This window comes from Camellia sinensis, chromosome 4 (genome assembly GCF_055761805.1).
Source record: "Camellia sinensis isolate YWXY chromosome 4, ASM5576180v1, whole genome shotgun sequence".
In the NCBI taxonomy this organism is placed as follows: Eukaryota; Viridiplantae; Streptophyta; class Magnoliopsida; order Ericales; family Theaceae; genus Camellia; species Camellia sinensis.
This window is the reverse complement of record NC_138964.1, coordinates 77573737-77593979: the sequence shown is the minus strand read 5'-3', so window position 1 is coordinate 77593979 and position 20243 is coordinate 77573737.

Below are 20243 nucleotides of genomic sequence, written 5' to 3'. Positions count from 1 at the left end.
AATTACGACATATATGATCTCATAATTTACTGTTTAAGTGGAGGCCTAACGACGGCCGCCCACACACAGATATGTTCCTATATTTGCTGTTTGATTCTGTGTATTTATTGTTCACAGAATTCTACCTGTTGCGTAGCCTAGGGCTGAAGATGCGAATCTTGAAGAAATGTTAGATAATTATTATGACTTGTAATATAAAATTTGAAAACATTTAATAAATCTACAAGTATATCAACAGAGGGTATGCATTAAAGAAAGAAATAATTATAGTCACAATCTTCATAACAACTTAATTCTTCAATACTTAATTTGTATATTGGAGAAATTTTTACAAGAGAGAGAGAGCTCACAAGGTTTGGAATTACAATCACACTCTAAAAATAAACTCTTTATAATAAAACTCTTAATGACTCTGCCTCAAAAAAGGGTGAGGTCCTTCCCTTTTATAGACAGTAAGACAGAAAAGATAAGATACCAGGAGGACAGGTGACGTGTCCTAGTAGTGTTGGAGTCGATCGTCCTTATCCTCAATGAGTCAGCATCTTATCTACATTGTCTGGTTGCAGATAGTTGTTTGGACAGCTGTGCAATAAATCTGGACAGCAGACAAGGCATCTGCTTTTGTTAAAATTTGTTGTAATGGTTTTGTCGTTTTATGCCGACGGTTTTGCTGGTAAGGGACAAAACTCATCATGCATTGCCTTTTCATTTTTTATCTTTTTCTTTATCGATTTTGTCGGCAATCATACTGGTGAGTGAATCCCAAAAATCACCAAAGTTGGGTTCACCATCTTCTGGTGCTTATGATTCGCCAGCTAATACAGTAAATTCATTTTAATCCTGATCAGGATCTTCATGATCTTGACTACTGGTAACAGATTTCATGGAGGTATCATCTCTGAAAATAGTTTGGAGAAACTGTTCCTTCATAAAATCCATACTTTTAACAATTAATTCCGTTTCTAACAAATTAGGATATTTTTGTCGTAATTCTGTTTGAATTTGTAAAAACGGATTTTGAGTAATTGGTTGGCTAGGAATAGTTTTTGGAACAGCATCCCAACAGGCTTGAGAATGTGCCTTGATTTTCTGAACAGTTTCTGGTAGAGTAGGGTTCATATCCTTATCCCACCATCTCACAAAGAAAACCCTTTTGAAACGTGGGAGCTTATTCTGATAATCACAATGAAAGTCCCATTTCTAAATCCATGGAATACCAAAATGGATTGCGAAATGAACTAAGGATTTAGTAATGGAAATATGCTTATTAACTGGTAAATGGGAATATGCAACATGCCATTCATTATAAGCTTCCATGATTGGTACTGGTAATACTTCTAGCTGTAACCCAAATTTATCCCACCAAACGAGGAACCAGGAAGGGACATCATTTTTTAGGACATTAGGGCAGATGCGGATAAACCATGAATGGTTCTTAATGGGATTCTGGTAATAAAATGTTTAAGTAAAATCATTGATATAGTCCCAATAACTATACCGAGTTTCCCTGTTACGAATGTCAAGTTGGCGAGTAGTATGCGGATGAATGCCCCAGATGGTAATGGGCATAATATTTCTGATAGTAATTTTACTATACTGGATAGGACTGGCTATTTTAGAGGGATCATACAAAGTATTCTTGATCTCTGCAACAGCAGTCTCAACAAGTATCTGTTCATAAACATAACAATACTGGTCAAAATGAGAGGGAAATTGTTGTGTGGTTTTTGAAATGAGATTATATATATTTTAATTTTCAAAAGTAGGGAAATTTGGTAGTTACTCAAACATAAAAACAATAAAATTTTACAAATTTTCAGTTTGAAAAACTATTAATCGTGAATATGATATCTTATTTAATTAATGTCTAGATACTAGTTAGAACCATAATTTGAAAATTCATCTCCTCACATTTACTCTAGAATCAGGAAATTATATGGGACGAACGTTAATAAGTGTGGTGCACATTGCCCTGGTTGTGAAATGAGATTATATATTTTAAATTGGATAGATATTGATGAAGATGGTGGAGTTGGGTATGTATTACCACCCGCATCTTGGTATTTAGAAAGTTTATCTTTATGTAAATAAATTATTTGTTTAGAGATATCTGTTTTGGGCTATCTAGATAGGACTGGCCATTTTGGAGGGATCATGGAAAGTATACTTGATCTCAGCAACAACAATCTCAACAAGTATCTGTTCATAAACATAACGATATTGGTCAAAATGAGGGGGAAATTGTTCCGTGGTAAGATACCACCGCCTGATTTCCCATGGATCTGACATCCATTGTTCATCTACTAGTTCAATATAGAGGACTATTTCCTCAGTAATATTGTTTGCGGTATACTGTTGTTCAAGTTTAAGAAGAATATCCTTAACCGTTTGGCTAGATTCACCTTTACTGGTAGAGGCTTGGAGCCTTGGAAATTCTGTTTGGTAAGGATTAGATCCCCGACCACAGCCTCTATGGCCCCAGCCTCTGTTGGTCGTGAGATTCCTAGGCACTGCAAATGTTCATGGGTTAGGAAATCTGGTAAACAATTCTGTTCACCTTTGATATATGCAATATCAAAGTCAAATACTGATAAAATACTTTGCCAAGTGGCGAATATCTATTTAGATGCTAGATTGAGAATATCTTTTTTGAAAATCTGTTTTCTGGCAGAACAATCTACCCTAATAAGAAAATGTTGATTGAGTAAATAATCCTGAAATTTTAAAACACGTTTAACAATAGCCAAGCATTCTTGTTTAATGGTTGGATAGTTTAAAGCAAGTCCTTTCCAACTACCGGATGTAAACCATAAAAGTTCTTCTGTTGAAGTGGTAAGATTAATTTGTTTTGAAATCCCACCATATCCCTGGTTAGAAACATCTGTTTCAACAATTTTCTTCCATGTGGCGTTAGGAAGATGAAGGCAAGGAAGTTGTTTAACTTTAGCCTTTATCTTCTGTACAGCTTGGGTATGTTCATCAGACCATGGGGGAGGATTTTTCTTTAATCGAGTATATAAGATGGATGCATCCTTAGATAACTGATGATAATAGCCTCGAATATAATTCAAACTACCAAGAAATCTCTGTAATTGAATTTTATCTTTAATTTCACCAGGAATTTAGATGCAAACTCTATATTGCGGTTAATGGGTATAATACTACCATTATGAATGTTATGACCCAAAAATCGTATGGTTGTCTGAAAAAGTTTCATTTTTGGTGCAGAAATAACTAAACCATTTCTGATGATAACATGCTTAAAGATGTTAAGATGTTTAATATGCTGATCAATAGAAGATGAGAAAATGAGAACATCATCTATATAGCAGATAACAAATTCGGTATAAGGAGTAAAAATATCATTCATGAAATGCTAAAATTCTGAAGGAGCATTTTTCAAACCAAATGGCATAACATTCCATTCAAAATGCCCAAAGGGTACTGTAAAAGCAATTTTATAACAATCTTGTTCAGCAACTAGTACTTGCCAATAACTTGATTTAAGATCAAATTTTGAAAAAATGACAGCATCTTGTAAACGATCTAAAAGATCTTTTTTATTCCGAATTGGATATCTGATCCATTTTAAGACATCATTAAGAGGTTTAAAATTAATTATCAATATAGGCACACCTCTTTCTATTTCTACATTTTTATTAACATAAAATGTTGTTCAACTCCAAGGTGAACGGCTAGTTCTGATTAATTTTTTCTGAAGAAGAGAATTAATTTCTGTTTTGCAAAGTTCAAGATAGTCTTTTTTCATTTGACTAGGGCGATCTTTGGTTGGGATGAATTTTTCATCAAAATCAGGTTCTTAGTGAAGAGAAACAATGTGTTGTTTTCTTTCCCAAAAAGCATTAGGTAGATTACTACAAATTTCTGTTTGAAATTCGTTTTCAATAAGCTTGATTTTATTCCATAAAGAAGGTTACTGTAACCATTGTTCAGTTGTAAGAAAATGAATTTATATTTGAAGGAAATTAATTTGTTTTTATTTGAAAGTAACTAAATGACAAATTTGATGTAGTTCTTTTGTGTAAGGTTCTGTTATAAATTTAAAAATAAGTGGTTGATTACTGATAGTCGTATGAATGCCTATAGGATCAATCTTAGTAATAGGCATTAAAAGACATAAACATGGTGTCCCTAAAATAATTGTTGGGGTCATATTTCTGATAAGGACAAAAGAGGCAAATAAGCAAATGCCCTGGTTACAAATAAGAGCTTCAGGTATTTTATACTTGATATGCATAGAATTACCACTAGCACTAGTAAGTGACTGAGTAGTTTTCTGAAAGTATCTAGTGGGATTTAATCCTTCCCGTATACAATTCATGTCAGCACCACTATCAACAACGGCAACTGCATCTTTAATAATGAAATCAGGTTGAATAACAAAAGTAATATGTATATACCATTTCTGAAATATAACCTAATTAACAAGCATCAAATACGGATAATCTTTCTGTTCAGAAGTTTCTAGAGCAATAACTTTATTTTTAGATGTTGCAGTTTTAAGCCAGTGCATATCAGCTTGTATAGCTTGGTTGGCAATTAGAAGATATCGGATTTTTGTTTTTAAGACATTAATTTTCATTTTTAAGTCTTGAATGGTGACTGTTTTTCAGTAACAGGTGAAGACTATATTCTATTCAAAACATCCCTCATGCAATAAGTCTGAAAAAGAATTAAAGGTGGTTCAGTAGCAGCTTTTTGTTGTTGATAGCAAATGTCTAAAAATTTTAACTTCATTTCTGGATCCTTAATTTTCTCAGCAAGGTCGAGCATGGATTTCTGATCATCAGTTAAAACATGAATATTCAAACCCCCAAGATCCAATCCTTTCATTTCAACTATAGATTTTCGATAGTTAATTTCAGAAATTTGATTCAGATTAGTAGAACAAGAACAATTAGGTTCTGGTGCCTCTGACTCGTCACTAGAGGTAAAAGGAGAGTAAAGCTCAGCGAGTCCATCAGACTCAGAGCTAGTATCTGTTTCTTTTTATAATAGGATCCAAAGACATTGCATTAATTTTCTATTTTAATTTCGACCTACATCGATTAGCATAATGTCCGATTGCACCACACTTATAGTATTTACTATCTTTTTTAGAAGTGGCTACCTTTTTAACGGTGGTTTTCTTAGGTGGAGAAGAAAACTTTTTCTAGTGAGACGCGGAAGGAATACTTTTGGATTTTTTATAGTATTGACGATACTGTTTGGAAGGCTTCTTGTAATAGGATTTCCTGGTTTTGGATGGATACTGAATTTAGGTGACATAGGCAAATTGATCACAAAATTCACCTAATTCTTTTTTGCCGATATTGGAGTTTAAGGTCATTACATAAAGAAAGGCCTTATTCGAGGATTAGGCCTATAAGTTGGCCATAGGTGTACTGATTATAGGGAATGGCCATGCGATCATACTAATCCCTTAGTTTTTTCCTACCCTTTTTCTACAAAAAAAGTAGGAAGGCCATCAATGAATTTGGCTTTCCAATGTTCACTGTTAGCATCAGGTCGCTACATAACTTTCATTAGAAACACATCTTTATACCAATGAAAATGGGTTATACAAAGACATCTAAGATTCTGGAGAAGTTCACGACTACGATCACTGTTAACATTCGTTGTTCCAACAAAATGATAGATAATGGTTTGGATTAAAGTATAAACTGTATCTTCATGGTGAACAGCAGTGTTAGTAATCGCATTTAAAACCTCATTCTGTTGAGAAGGAGTGAGAACATTATCCCCCCATCCTTTTAGGATGCCTGTAAATCCACTAACAATGAATCGAACTATCTGGTGATCATTATTATTATTCTGTTTACATATCGTGGCATACATAAGAATTTGATGTCTTAATTCATATAAATGTTATTCAGAATAACCATCTAAATTTCATTCATAAATTGTTTTTCCATGATAAGAATTTTGAGCATGAAAGTAATTTTCTTCATAAAGAATATCCTGAGAGGTAAGTCTATGATAATAATACCTACTAGATCCTGTTATAGCTATTCGTGCTGTTTGTTTGGGGAAAATAGTTTTGTTAACAGATTGCATATCTTGAAAATTATTCTAAATTTCATAAATGAGAGAAGGGGTAATTTCCCCATCCTCTTGTCTTAATTCTGGAGTTTGTTGAGTAAACAACATATTTATAGAACTATGTTCTAGTGCAGATTTCCCTAAATTTAATGCAGTCATTTTTTTTAGAAGGGTATCCATAAATTCATTGTATTGTTTATCAGAACATAACTTAAAATTAGCTACTTCTAGAGGTGGTTTAATATTTACTGGTTGGAGGGTAGAGACTGATGGTGTGCGTATTAATTGTCGATCTTTAAACGTTTCAATAGTTTCTTCTATTCTCATCAATTGTTTTCCTACTGTTTGAAAGCATAAATTAGAATAATTATTATGTTTTATTAATGGCACAATATCTTTAATCTGTAAAGACTCTTTTTGAGCCATTCTGGAGGGAGTCCCCATATATGTAGTGATGATCAAAGGCTGATGTGAAACATCACTAGGAGCTAATTCTAAAGATTGTGGTGGTGGATGGACAGAGACTATGGTTTGACCATTTACTGTTGTCCATATCCTTTGGATTTTCTCCATGACATTAAGCTGGCTAGTTAAAAGGGCTTCCATGACTGTAATTAATTCATAAAACCATTCTGGAAAAGGTTTAAGAATTTGGTATTTCTCTAGATGATAATAATACTGATTCTTTAGCTGTTGAAGTTCATAATTGGTATGGTTATTAAAATACCATAACGTAAACTCCTTATATTTATCCTGCATAAAGTCCTGGTTTAATTGCTTTCTTATTTCACTTCCTGGTGTAAAATCCATTTAGATTTCAAAATTCATATCACTGGAAGTTAGGCTCTTAGACCTTCTGGCTCCATAAACTCCATGAGAAATTTGGTTTTCAGAAATGTGAATACCCTGAATTAGGGTTTTAGGAAAAGGGTCAGGAGAAGGCTGACTAGGAGGCCGAGAAAGCATTCCCTGGTTTACAAATTCTATGGGTTCAGACATAGAATGTCTGGAGGATTCAGGTAAATCTACTCGGTAAGGTAGATCAAAAGAGTGATGACTCATACTGGACAGGCTTCGGCTGAGGGGTTGTTGAAATTTAAGGTAAACATTACCTCCTTGTGTCTGAATAACATCATCTAAGATTTGTTTGACGATTAGTCTGGCTGGTACAGCATTCTTTATTTGCCATCTTTCTGAAAAAAGTGATATTGTTCCAAGGAATCATTTTAGAAACAGCTACTTGGCTACTGAAAAGATTAGTATCAATAAGGACAGTTTGTCCTAACTCACTTTCTTTTCTGATGTAAGGATTTAAAATACTTAAAACCTTAAGATGAATCCTGAAAATAGCTAATAACGGTATTGATCCTAGTAAATACTGGTAACTATTAGTCAAAATTCTTAATTCAAGAACTTTAGACAGATTAGGGTGTATAAGTGCTATGCGCAAATTCGGATAGATATTGAAATATACTAATCCATGAGATAAACTGGTTTCAATGGCTCCCATTAAAGAAGCTTTCCAATCTAGGCACCGGCCATCCCTGAGTGTGCAAGTAAGACTGGTATTTTGTCCTAACAAAGTTAGGGGTTTAAAGGTTATCTAAACAAGTCCTATGTGGACATATTTATATTTTTTTAGAAAAAGTACTAAATTCTGTATTTGTAGTAATTTAATTACTTCATCGTCATTCTGTAAAGGAACTTCATGTTCAAAAGTTTTAATAATTTTTCTACTGGTAAAATCAAAGGTTCCAATTTTATAAATAGTTTCTGGTTTCGCTTTTGTTGTAACCAAGCATTGTCTTGGAAATTTGTAAGTCTTTAGGGCATTTCTTATTGGTTTTAACTCTTATTTCATATCTTTAACTTGTATCACATGCTATAAATTCAAAGTTAAAACTTGTAAATGTATAACTGTATGTGCTACCTTTTGTATCATGGACTCATATGAAATGGAAGGGACATTGTATTCAAAATGGTATGATTATTTATTAATATTATAGATAGTTTATTATCTTTGATTTCCGAGCGTTACACTCCTCACTACCTTAATAGTTTTGCCAAGTTGATTTTCAACCTCAAGCTTATATTGCTTAAAAGCTTCTAAGGCTTCATCTTTACTTCTCAATAAGTAAACATAGCAATATTGAGCGCAATCATCAATAAAAGTAATAAAGTATTTTTTACCTCCTCAAATTTGAACAAATTTTAAATCACAGATATCTCTGTAAATTAAACTTAGAGGTTCAATACTTCTTTCTACTTTATTAAATGATGCCTTAGTGAGTTTTGACTCAACACAAATCTTACATTTATAATTAGGGTCAAACTCTAAATTTGGTAAACATTCTAAAGAAAAAAGTCTACGCAAAGAATTAAAATTTATATGTCCTAATCTACCATGCCATAAAAAAGAAGACTCAACAATATAAACAAAAAATGTGTTCTAATTATTAATAGCCAGATTAGGTACAACAACTAGTACATTGAGCTTAAAAAGCCCATCACTCATGTAACCTCGCCCTACATATATTCCACTCTTAGAGAGTACAACCTTTTCAGATTCAAAAACTAATCTAAACCCATTCTTGACTAACAATGAGCCGGAAATCCAATTCTTGCTAATTTCCAGCACATTGAGTACATTTTTAAGAGTGAGCTCTTTTCCCGAGGTCATTTTCAACACAATCTTTCCTTGTCCTTCTATAGTTGATGTGGAGGAGTTTCCCATAAAAGTTGTTCTCCATTTTCCACCACTTTGTAGGTTGTGAACATCTTCTTATCTGCACAGATATGGCAGGTTGCTCCAGTATCCACCCACTACTCCTTGGGGTTGCCCACCAAATTAGCCTCAGAGACTACTGCAGTAAGATTGATGTCTGCCACTCTATCAGAAAGATAAAAATCATCGGCTATGTTGGCTTGTGTTGGCTTTTTGCTTCAACTCCCTCTATCCTTGTGAACGTGACAATTCTTAGCGCAATGTCAATCTTTGTCGCACACAAGACACTTACCTTTGAACCTTTTGTTGAACCCATTGTTAATCTTACTAGTAGATCCTTGTTTGGGACCATTGCCATCATGTTTCCGCTTCTTGTTGTTGAATTTTGACCATTGTCCTTGTTCCACAACATTTGCTTTAGCCTACATGATATGCTTTCTCGACTTCTTGTCGATACCACGGTTGCCCTCCTCAATTCTAAGTCGTACTATTAGTTCCTCCAATTTCATCTCCTTGCTCTTATGCTTAAGATAATTCTTGAATTCTTTCCAAGATGGCAGTAATTTTTCAATGATCGCCGCTACTTGGAAAGATTCACTAAGAATCATCCCTTCCGCATATATGTCATGAAGAATTACTTGAAGATCTTGAACCTTGCTAATAACCGTCTTAGAATCCATCATTTTATAATCCAAAAAACGGCTGACAACGAATTTCTTCGTACTGGCATCCTCTGTCTTATATTTCAGATTTAGAGATTCCTACAGCTCTTTTGCAGAGCTTTTGACACTATACACATTGTACGGTATATTGTCCAACGCATTGAGAATATAATTCCGACATAGAAAATCACCATGTTTCCATGCTTCGACTACGACAACCACTTGCCGGTCAGTTTCTTCCTCGTTCAGTGCCGGAGCTTTTTCATGAGTGAAGCGAGCCAAATTCAATGTAGTAAAATAAAATATCATCTTTTATTACCATATTTTAAAATCAGTTCCATTGAATTTTTCTAGCTTCTCCTCATGATTTACCAGTATTGTCGAAGTCATTACTGGCACAACGGGTGTGGGGGGTCGGAGTAAGAATAGTCTCAGTATTGTTTGTTTCAGTAGTCATATTTCTGATGAAATAATAATGCAACAAACGCAAATTTATACAGACTAATTTTACACACAAAACAGACTGAAAAATATTTTGTAACAAAATTCCAATGATAAACAGTAAATTACTACGATGATATCAAAAAATCACTAAATAGTATATTACTACTATTTAAGAAATTAAACGGTATATGACTACTATTTAATTTCCCAAAACAAAATATTCGTCTGTATAACACACAAATAAAATAAAATAAAAATAGGAATTCTACTTTAAGATTGTTATTACCCAGTGGTTGTGTGTGTGTGTGTGTGTAATTTAAATGTATAAATAAAATAAACAACAAAAAAAAATAATTCAGAAAATAATTAAATAAATTAAATTTTGAATTAACCGCTTATAGAAATTTTAAGTCGAGTCTTGTGTTGGACACAATCTCCTTAAAATAGATTTCGCCCTCATTCTAGTGCCTCGAGATTTACTAGCGTCTACTTCCCATGATGCAATGACTAACACTTGATTTGCAACACTACAAAATCAAGTCTGGCGAACCAAACAATGTTGTAACTCTCTCTTTCTCTTCCTATAGATTAAATGCTAGACAAATGCAAGAGCACAGGAGGACGAAAATACGAAGAAGAAGAAAGAAAGAAGAGACGCTTGAAAAAATTAAATGCTTTAAATTGCTAGAATGGCAGGCTATTTATAGCCAACCATGCACCTGTTCGGGTAGGCCTTGGTGGCTGCTCGGCCATAGCCAGAAAGTCGTGACCATAACGGTACTAATTCGGAAATGAGGCGACTGGAATTCGAAATTTGGAAAATTCAAATTTGAAATTTTGGCGTAAAATTTGGAAGTTTCCCACACAAAAATTCAAACGAATTTGGTTCAAAAAATTTAAGCAATGAAGCGACCCACAACCCGGTCGGTTGGATGGCGGCGGCTACACGTGTAGTGATTTTGGTCAAAGCATATTTTGTTCATAACTCCTCTCCTTTCAAAACTTGGGATGCCCCTTGGGGCCCATCCCAAGTATGACAAGTTAGAGTATATATACTCATATAAACTCTCTCTTTGTTTCAATGTAAGATAAGCCATTTCACAAATGTGTAGGAAACTCACCTAAAGCTATTTTCATGAATTCAAAAATGCGCGTTGAATTCTCATTCATCTGGAATTGATTTTAAGCAACCAAATATACGATATTATTCACCACGCGGCATTCAGCATGAACCCATTTTGAAACATCAAAAATAATGCTTAAGTCCTACCTTAATTAATGCTAAAATTTAACAAAAAATAAAATAGTTATAAATCCATTTTCCAACAGATTAGTGAGAGATGAACCCCACCACGTTAGTTAGTTAATATTCCTCTATTCATTCACGTAAAAGGAATTTGGTTGAGATGTCAATTGATTTTTGTCTTTGTTAGCTAATATGTTGCCATCAAATTTAACATGAAATTGACAATTACAATGACAATAAATAACGAGTCGATGATGATGTCTATCCATTAACTACTTGTAATGATGTTGAGTAAAACGGACCTTTTTTTATGCTAATATGTTACCATGTTTTTTTTTTTTTTTTTTTTAGTCAGCAAATGTTAATTGTTAGTTGTTAGATTAGTACCTATGAGAGAAGATCTCCCCACCCTTAGCAAAGGGCTTAACTGCTTGCATTCCCTTAATTCAACTCTCCTAAGAAGAATTGAACCCATGACCACCTTAAGACTATGTCCTAAGAAAGGCATGCGGGCCAATTAAGTTAGGCCTAGTTTGTTTAATATGTTACCATGTCAAAATCAGAATTCGACCAAACGCACCTTATCTACTTGGCGGCCTCACTGATCGTCTTGCAAACTACTGTGGGAACATCTTAATTGGTGATAAGTCCATAATCTTTGTTGATAAAAGTAATTAATTAATAAAGATACAGAAACGTCCATTGATTTTATTTTTTATTTTTCAGGTTAGAGTTTTCTAAAAATACTTTTTAGAAAAATTTATTTTTTTATTTTTCGTTTTTTTTGTTTTTATTGAATTTTTTTAATATTTTAAGCAATTTTTTAAATTTTTAGGCATACCTAATATAAATATATCTAAAAAGTAAAAAAATTGTGAAAAAAAATCTTTTAAAAATTCACTAAATACCAAAAATATAAAAGAAAATATGAGAATTCAATACATTTTTTTATATTTTTATGTATTTATTAATTTTTTAAAATATTTTTTTACAATTTTTTTACTTTTTAGATACATCTAAGTAAGGTTCATCTAAAAATGAAAAAAAAAATTAAAATTTTAAAAATATTCACTAAAAACAAAAAAAATCAAAATCAAAAAACTTAATTTTCGAAAAAAACTTAATATAAAAAATTCAAACCCAACACATTACTATTCAAAATAAGAATTTACATGCAAGTGTGTTTGGCATCAAGGAATTTAAGCTGAAATCAGGGGTTATACTATGCTTCCAAGTCAAGAACTTGAATTTCATGCTGCCAAACACAATACTCATGAAGAAGCTCAAGCTGTCATCAGTTGTTAATATTAGTTGATTCCCTTTCAACTATAAAAGTATTACAATGTCTCCTTTAGTAACAGATGTTGTACCTGAGATGCTTTCATTTCAAACTTCCACCATTCCTTTTCTTGTAGACCGAAAGAATCCATCTTTCATCAACACATTCAATTAGAAAATTAAAAATGGGATAAATTATAAAAACGTCACCTAAAATTTACTTAAATTATAAATTATTTGTTCTGATTTTAGAAATTACATTACGCTCTCTAAAGTTTCTAATTTCATAATAAACAGGTCATTTTCTTAATAAATCATCAAGTTAATTAAAAGTTTTTAATAATGTTAAAATTTTATTTCAATTAATAATTTAGATAATTTTATTATTGTATAGGTAAACAGTTAGAAATTTTGTTTTTTCAATTAATTATATTAAATAAAAAATTTTGATAAAGAAATATTTATAATTTTTCAAACTACATAAAGTAATTCGTATTTTAAGTAGATGGTGTATTTGTAATTTACCCTTAAAAATACATCATCATCATTATCATCACTTCCACGATTCCTATTCTTGTAGACCGAAAGAATTCATCTTTCATCAACAGATTCAATTGGAAAATTTAAAACGCATCATCATCATCATCATCATCTACAAATTCTCTCCCAAAGATTTCAATTATTCATTTTCAATCAAGCGAATAACCAGAAAAAATTATCGAAAATGCCTTTTTGGCTACCACCTCAGCAAATGGTCCCATCATTTCACTCCTCACATGCTAGACCTGTATGTAGAGTTTATAAGTTGCTTATTTCAGCTTTTGACTTAATTTAAATTAAAATATTGTGTTTGGTATAACTTAAGTTAACCAACTTATAGCTTAAATCAAGCTATTTCTCAGTTTATCTCAAAAGCTAGTCAGGAGGTGCTTAAATTTTCGATTGAAGCGCGCAGCTGGTGTGGGGGGCTAAAATTACTTAAATGTTTTCGCCAATATCCAAATATTAATATTAATTAAAAAAGAAAAAATTGTATATTTATGAAGAAAAAGAAAAAAAATTGATATTAATTAAAAAATAAATATTAATTGGTATTAATTATTAATAAATTCATATTGTATATTTTTACATTAATTAAAAAATAAAAAAAATTGTATATTTTTGAAGAAAAAGAAAAAATCAATATTAATTAAAAAATCAATATTAATCGGTATTAATTATTAATAAATTAATATTGTACACTTTTGTAATGAATTAATTATTACTTGATATTAATTAATAACAATTGTTGATTATTAATATTAATTGATACTAATAAAAATTAATTATTAATATTAATTTATGCTAATTAATAATTTTAGTATTAATTGAGACTAATTAAGCCATTAATTGATACTAATTAATAATTTTAGTATTAATTGATACTAATTAAGCAATTAGTTGATACTAATTAATTTATAATGGAAAAAATTGTGACAATAATACTTCCATTACATTTTTATCAAATGTATCCATTTTTATATTAATTGATACTAATTACTACTAATTATATTAACGTTTATTAATGAAATAATTTTTTTTTAAATTAAAATTGAAAAAAATAACAAAATAATTATTTTTATAATCATTTCATTATTTCAAATGTGAGGACATTTTCGTCCATGTACGAAAATATCGACGTGTTTGAAAATCAACATATTTATGTCCATTTATGTTTTACATTGCTCCATAGAGATAAGGGGGTGCAGTTACTGCTGCCCCCTTTTGGGAGGTTTTTCTCGAATGTTTTTCGATAATCTGAATCGTTGATATTGTAAGGTTCGTCAAAAATATTATTCATGTCAAAAATCAAATTAAATTAGATATTCATAACCCCATGATTAGATAACAATTTTTAAAAAAAAATTATGAAAGTTATGTTAACTGTTAATTTTTATAGAAACAAATGTGCTTTAGTGATAGGGTTACAAATATCCAATCAATTTGATTTTTTGTATGGATGATTTACTCGACGAACCCTACAATATGAACGATTCAAATTATCAAAAAATATTTAGAAAAACCTCCCCCAAGGGGCACAACAGTAACTGTTGTACCTTAAGGCACAACAGCACCCCCTCTCCGGCTCCATACAAGTAGAGGTAGTTAAGATAATTAAATACATTCTTAACATGTACTTGTAGGGCACATATTAACAAGACTCAAAATTAATAATTAAAATTATAAATTTGTTCATTAATATATAATAATTTTTTAAAATCTATGTTGAATAGTAATTTCTCCTTATTTAAGAAAATTATTGAAAAGTCCAAGTTAAAGAAGATATAAGACATTAGATCGACTAAATTTTTTTTGTTGGTGAAAGGTCCACTTTTTGTGAAATAGTTTGATGAGAAGTCTTTTTGTTTGTTTTGAAGGACATTTTGTTTTCAATTTTACCCCTTAATTTATCTGTTGACTTTTTTCGACTATATGTTCAAATTTGTATTTATCTGTTCAAATTTTTTTGACTATATGTTCAAATTTATACCTAACTGTTGAATTTTTTTTCCTTATTTGTTGAATATTTTCTTCTATCTGTTCAAATTCTTTGTTCTTGAAACAATATTTGTTGAAATATGTGTTCATTTTTTATTTCTATCTAAAAAATTTTCCTTATCTGTTGAAATATGTATTAATTCTTATCCATTACAATTTTTAACAAATAGGTTTAAACAAATTTGTTAACCTATCTGTTAAAATCATAATTCATGTTTCTTATCTGTTAAACAATTTCACTCTTAAACAATTTTGCAACAGATAGGTTTAATAGATTTGAAACAATTATACTCTTAAACAAATCTACTAGGAATCCTTATCCATTACAGATCTGTTTTATGATCAACAACATTCATCATCATCATCATCATCATCATCATCATCATCATCAATCATCAACCATCAACAATCAAAACTACAAAACAAAACAAAACAAAAAGATAATGAGAGAAAGAGAACAAAAATGCTTCTCTACTTATAAATAATAATAAATAAATAAAAACACATGTTTGGTCATACGATCTTAGATCTAGAAAGAACGGATCTCATATCTGGATCTCCGATTCATCATCGCTGATCTCCGAGCATTCAACCAATTCGCCATCGCCGATCTTAGAGTTAGATCACTCAGCGATGCTTGCGTTGAAGCTCGGTCATCACAGATCTCAAGTCTTCTTCTTCACGCAAAGGCGATCATTCTTTGAATCACCTCTACCAACGGGATTTGACCTTAGCACCTTGACCTCCATAACCCTAACAATACATGAATATATATATATATATATGGGTGTTCCTGGATCTGTTCGGCTCAAGTTTACCCTTGGGCTGTCAGCCAAACCAACACGTTCGGGTTGGAAAAGCAATTATATGTTGTCGACTGAACTACACTTCAAAATCGACCGAATGAAAAGTCACGGCTTGGTCGTCAGTTCAGTCGATTTTGAAAAAGTTGTAGGGATGGAAAATAAAATTTGTGAAAAAATAGATTGAGAAATCAAAACAACAAATTAAACTCATGAATACAAATCAGTAACAGAGAGTGACATAATACAGATGAGTAACAGATTACAGATTACACGTGATGTATATACACTTAGAAATTACAGATTATCGTCATAGCCACTATCTTCGCTCATCGCAACACCTTCGCTCATCGTCACCAACACCATTCTTCACTAAACGTGTCTGTCACTACCACCACCCTATCACCAACGGGAGAAAGAGGGAAGAAAAAAGAAAAAAAATTAAAAAAGAGAAACAGAGATTAGGAGAGAAAATGAGAGATGAGTTCGTATCTGAAGGAGAGAAGAAAGAGAGAGGATGGTCGGTGATAGAGAGAAACGAAAGGGTTAAGAGAGAGAAAAAGATGGAGATGAAAGGTTGGACAAAAAGAGAGAAGAAGAAAACAAAAGGATTGAGGAGAGAGAGACACAAGAGTAATGAGTTGTCAGATTTGAGAGAGAGAGAGGAAGAGAGAGAGAGAGAGAGAGAGAGAGAGAAGAATACATTGGAATTAAGGAATAAATTTTTATTGAGAAGATAAATATGACCTTGGAAAGATATGTATCTCTCAGAGAGTAAATAGTCTCAGATTTTGTTTTTTTTATAATAGATATTGGGTGTATATCTCGACTTGGAAAAGAAGAAAAAGGTTACAATTGATTGATTGATAAGGGTGAGCTTTTACACAAAGAGACTTGGAAAGGATAACTTTGTATTGGAAAATGTAAAAGGTCTTTGAAAAGAAAAGGATTGACAGAATGCCTTTAGCTCATTTAGTTTAAAACAATATATATAAGTCGGTCGGATCGGGTTAAGTTAATATTTTTTAATTCAATCCGATGTCAGACTAAAATTCCATTTTTTTAGATAATACAACCGCAACCGACCAAAAATGTGTGCCAAACTGTCCATGGCATATACGGGTCCGGGCGGGTTCACAGGTGAGTCGGTTTTTTGAACACCCCTATATATATATATATATATACATAAAAATAGAGAAAGAAAGAGGAAAGGGTACAATGAGATGAGAAACGCCCGTAATGAATGGCATGTTAGGATTATGGACACCCAAAACTCAATCACACATACACAAGGGACACAGAAATTTACGTAGTTCGGCCCAATGCCAACGTCCACGGAGTAGAAATGAGAATTTCACTAAAACAGAGCAAAATACAAACAATGGAGGAGGATAAGATTTCTCTCTCAACTCATAGCTCTCTAATTTCTGAAACATTTAGTTCTCTCCCACCCTCTCTATTTATACACAAATCTGAGGAGGGTGAAAACAACGTTGTTGGGTTTGGCAAGTTAGCTAGCTGCCATTCTTGACTTCCTTGGCTATCATTCTTGACATATTTCAAGCTTCCAAATGGTGTGGATTCACAACAATTCTCACCCTCCACACCAAAGGGGAGTAAGGATCTTCACTAGGAGTTCATCCCAGCAATGTCTTTGCAAATTTCAAGTTTGTCTCTCGAAACCACCTTTGTACGCATGTCGGCTGGATATTATCTCTGTGGATCTTAACCAGTTCCAATAACTACTTCCCCATCACTTCGCGTATCCAATGATACCGAACATCAATGTGCTTTGTGCGGGAATGGTATGTAGAATTCTTCTTCAAGTATATGGCACTCTGACTATCACAATGTATCGTGAACTTTTCTTGCTTTAGTCCTAGTTCTTGAAGAAATCACTTTAACCACAACATTTCTTTCCCAGCTTCTACTGCGGCAATATACTCTGCCTCGATTGTGGATAAGGTAACACACTTTTACAGCTTGGACTGCCAAGACATAGCTTCCCTAGAAAAAGTGAACAGAAATTCTGATATAGATTTTCTACCATCAAAATCTCCTGCCATATATGAATCTATGTAACCTTCCAAGATTGGTTTAGCACCTCCAAAGCACAAACACATTTTTGATGTACCATTAAGGTATCTCGTAATCCACTTGAGTGCTTCCCAATGCTTTTTCTCCAGATTGGAAAGAAATCTGCTTACTACTCCAACAGCATGAGCAATATCTAGTCAGGTGGACACCATTGCATACATCAAACTCCCTACGGCAGATGAGTAAGGAACAGCCTCCATCTCTTCTCTTTTTTTTTGTGGAGGAGGGACAAGAACTCTTGCTCAGCTTGAAATGATTAGCCAACGAAATACTGAATGGCTTGGCATCTTTCATGTTAAACTTCTCAACTACCCGTTCAACATGCTTCTCCTGTGACAACCACAACTTCTTGGCTTTCCTGTCACCCATAATTTGCATGCCCAAAATTTGTTATGCAGGGCCTAGATCCTTCATGTCAAAGGACTATGATAACTCCGTCTTCAATGACCTAATTGCTGCAACATCCTAACCAACAATCAACATGTCATCAATATAAAGCAGGAGTATGATGAAGTTTCCATCGGGAAATTTCCTAACATAGATACACTGGTCTGCAACAGTTCTCTTGTACTCATAACCCTCCATGAATGAGTCAGACTTCTTGTACCACTGTCTCGGTGCTTATTTGAGGCCATGGAGACTCTTCTTTAATTTACAGACCAAGTTTTCTTTTCCTTTTACTTCAAGACCTTCTAGTTGTTCCATATAAATTTCTTCCTCCAAATCACCATGGAAAAATGCCGTCTCCACATCCATTTGTTCAAGTTCCAAATTCAAACTGACCACTAGTTCCAAAACTACTCGAATAGATGTCATTTTCACAAGTGGTGAGAAGATTTCATTAAAATCAATACCTTTTTTCTGCCCAAAACCTTTGACAACTAATCGAGCCTTATACTTGACTAGCTTTCCACTGTCATCTTTCTTCAACTTGAACACCCACTTGGTCTTCAGTGCTTTTCGATCCTAGGGAAGTTTTACCAAATCATAAGTCTGATTTTTCTACAAAGACTTCATCTCTTCTTGCATAGCTTGTTACTAGTTACTCTTCTTCTTATGATTCAGAGCTTCTTGAAAACTTTCCAGCTCCCCCTCATCAAATAGCAAAATATACTCAGAAGTAGGGTATTTTAATGATGGCTTAGGCTCTCTTATTGATCTTCGTAACTGTGGACCAACAGTTTCTGGCGGAGGGGTTGTGGCTCTCCTTGCTTAACACCCTCTTCTTCTGGATCTTCTTCTTCTAGAAATCCATCCAGTAACTCTACATCATTAGTTATATGTTATGGTAGCTTTTCTTTATCAACGACATGCTCTGACAGTACAGGATTCGAAACAACCTCTTAAACGTCATCAACTTTGGGTTTGGCTAGTTATCCAAAGTCTTCTAAGATCTGACCTTCTTGAAACTCCCACATCTCTGCTTCAAATGACCTTCTTGTTTTTTAGATCCCATAATCTATATCTGAATTGTTTATCTCCATAACCAATAAATATGTGTGGAGTGGCTTTATCGTCCAGCTTATGTCTGTGCTCCTTGGATACATGTACAAATGCTTTGCACCCAAACACTCTCAAGTGAGAGTAAGAAATCTCCCTTCTAGACCATACTTTTTCTGTAATCTCAAAATTTAGTAGAACGGATGGCAATCTGTTGATCAGATAGCAAGCAACACGAACAACTTCTCCCCAAAATGGTTTTGGCAACTTTGCCATTTTGAGCATACATCTGACCTTTTCCACAATGGTCTGATTCATTCTCTCAGCTACACCATTGTGTTATCGGGTTCTAGGAACAACCGTCTCATGCCGGATGTCGCGAGTAGCACAGTAGGCTTTAAACTCTTTTGACGTGTACTCGCCTCCATTGTCTGTTCAGAGATACTTCAGCTTCTTTCTGGTCTCCCTTTCCACCATAGCATGGAATGTCTGAAAATGCTGGAACACCTCAGCTTTGGTCTTCAAGAAATATATCCACAACTTCCTTGATGCATCATCAATGAAAGTTAGAAAATACTTGCGGCCGCCAAATGACTCCACTTCAATAAAGCCACAAACATTTGAGTAGACCAAGCTGAGCAATTCTGATTTTCTCTTGCTCGTTGAACTGAATAATACTCGATGTTGCTTCCATATAGGCAATGGTCAAACGGTTTAAGAGCACTACCCTTGGACAAGGGTATCCTGGATTACTTCGTTAACATATGCAATCTATTCTCGCTTATGTAAGCCAGTTTTTTGTGCCATAAGTCTGGTGACTCTTTGTCTTCTACTGCATTGAGACTCCTTGGACAGATCTTCGTTTGAGTCTAGTACAGTGTGGAAGACATTTCTCCTCTAGCGATTGTTAAAGCTCCTCCTGTTAGCTTCCAATGGCCATTACCGAA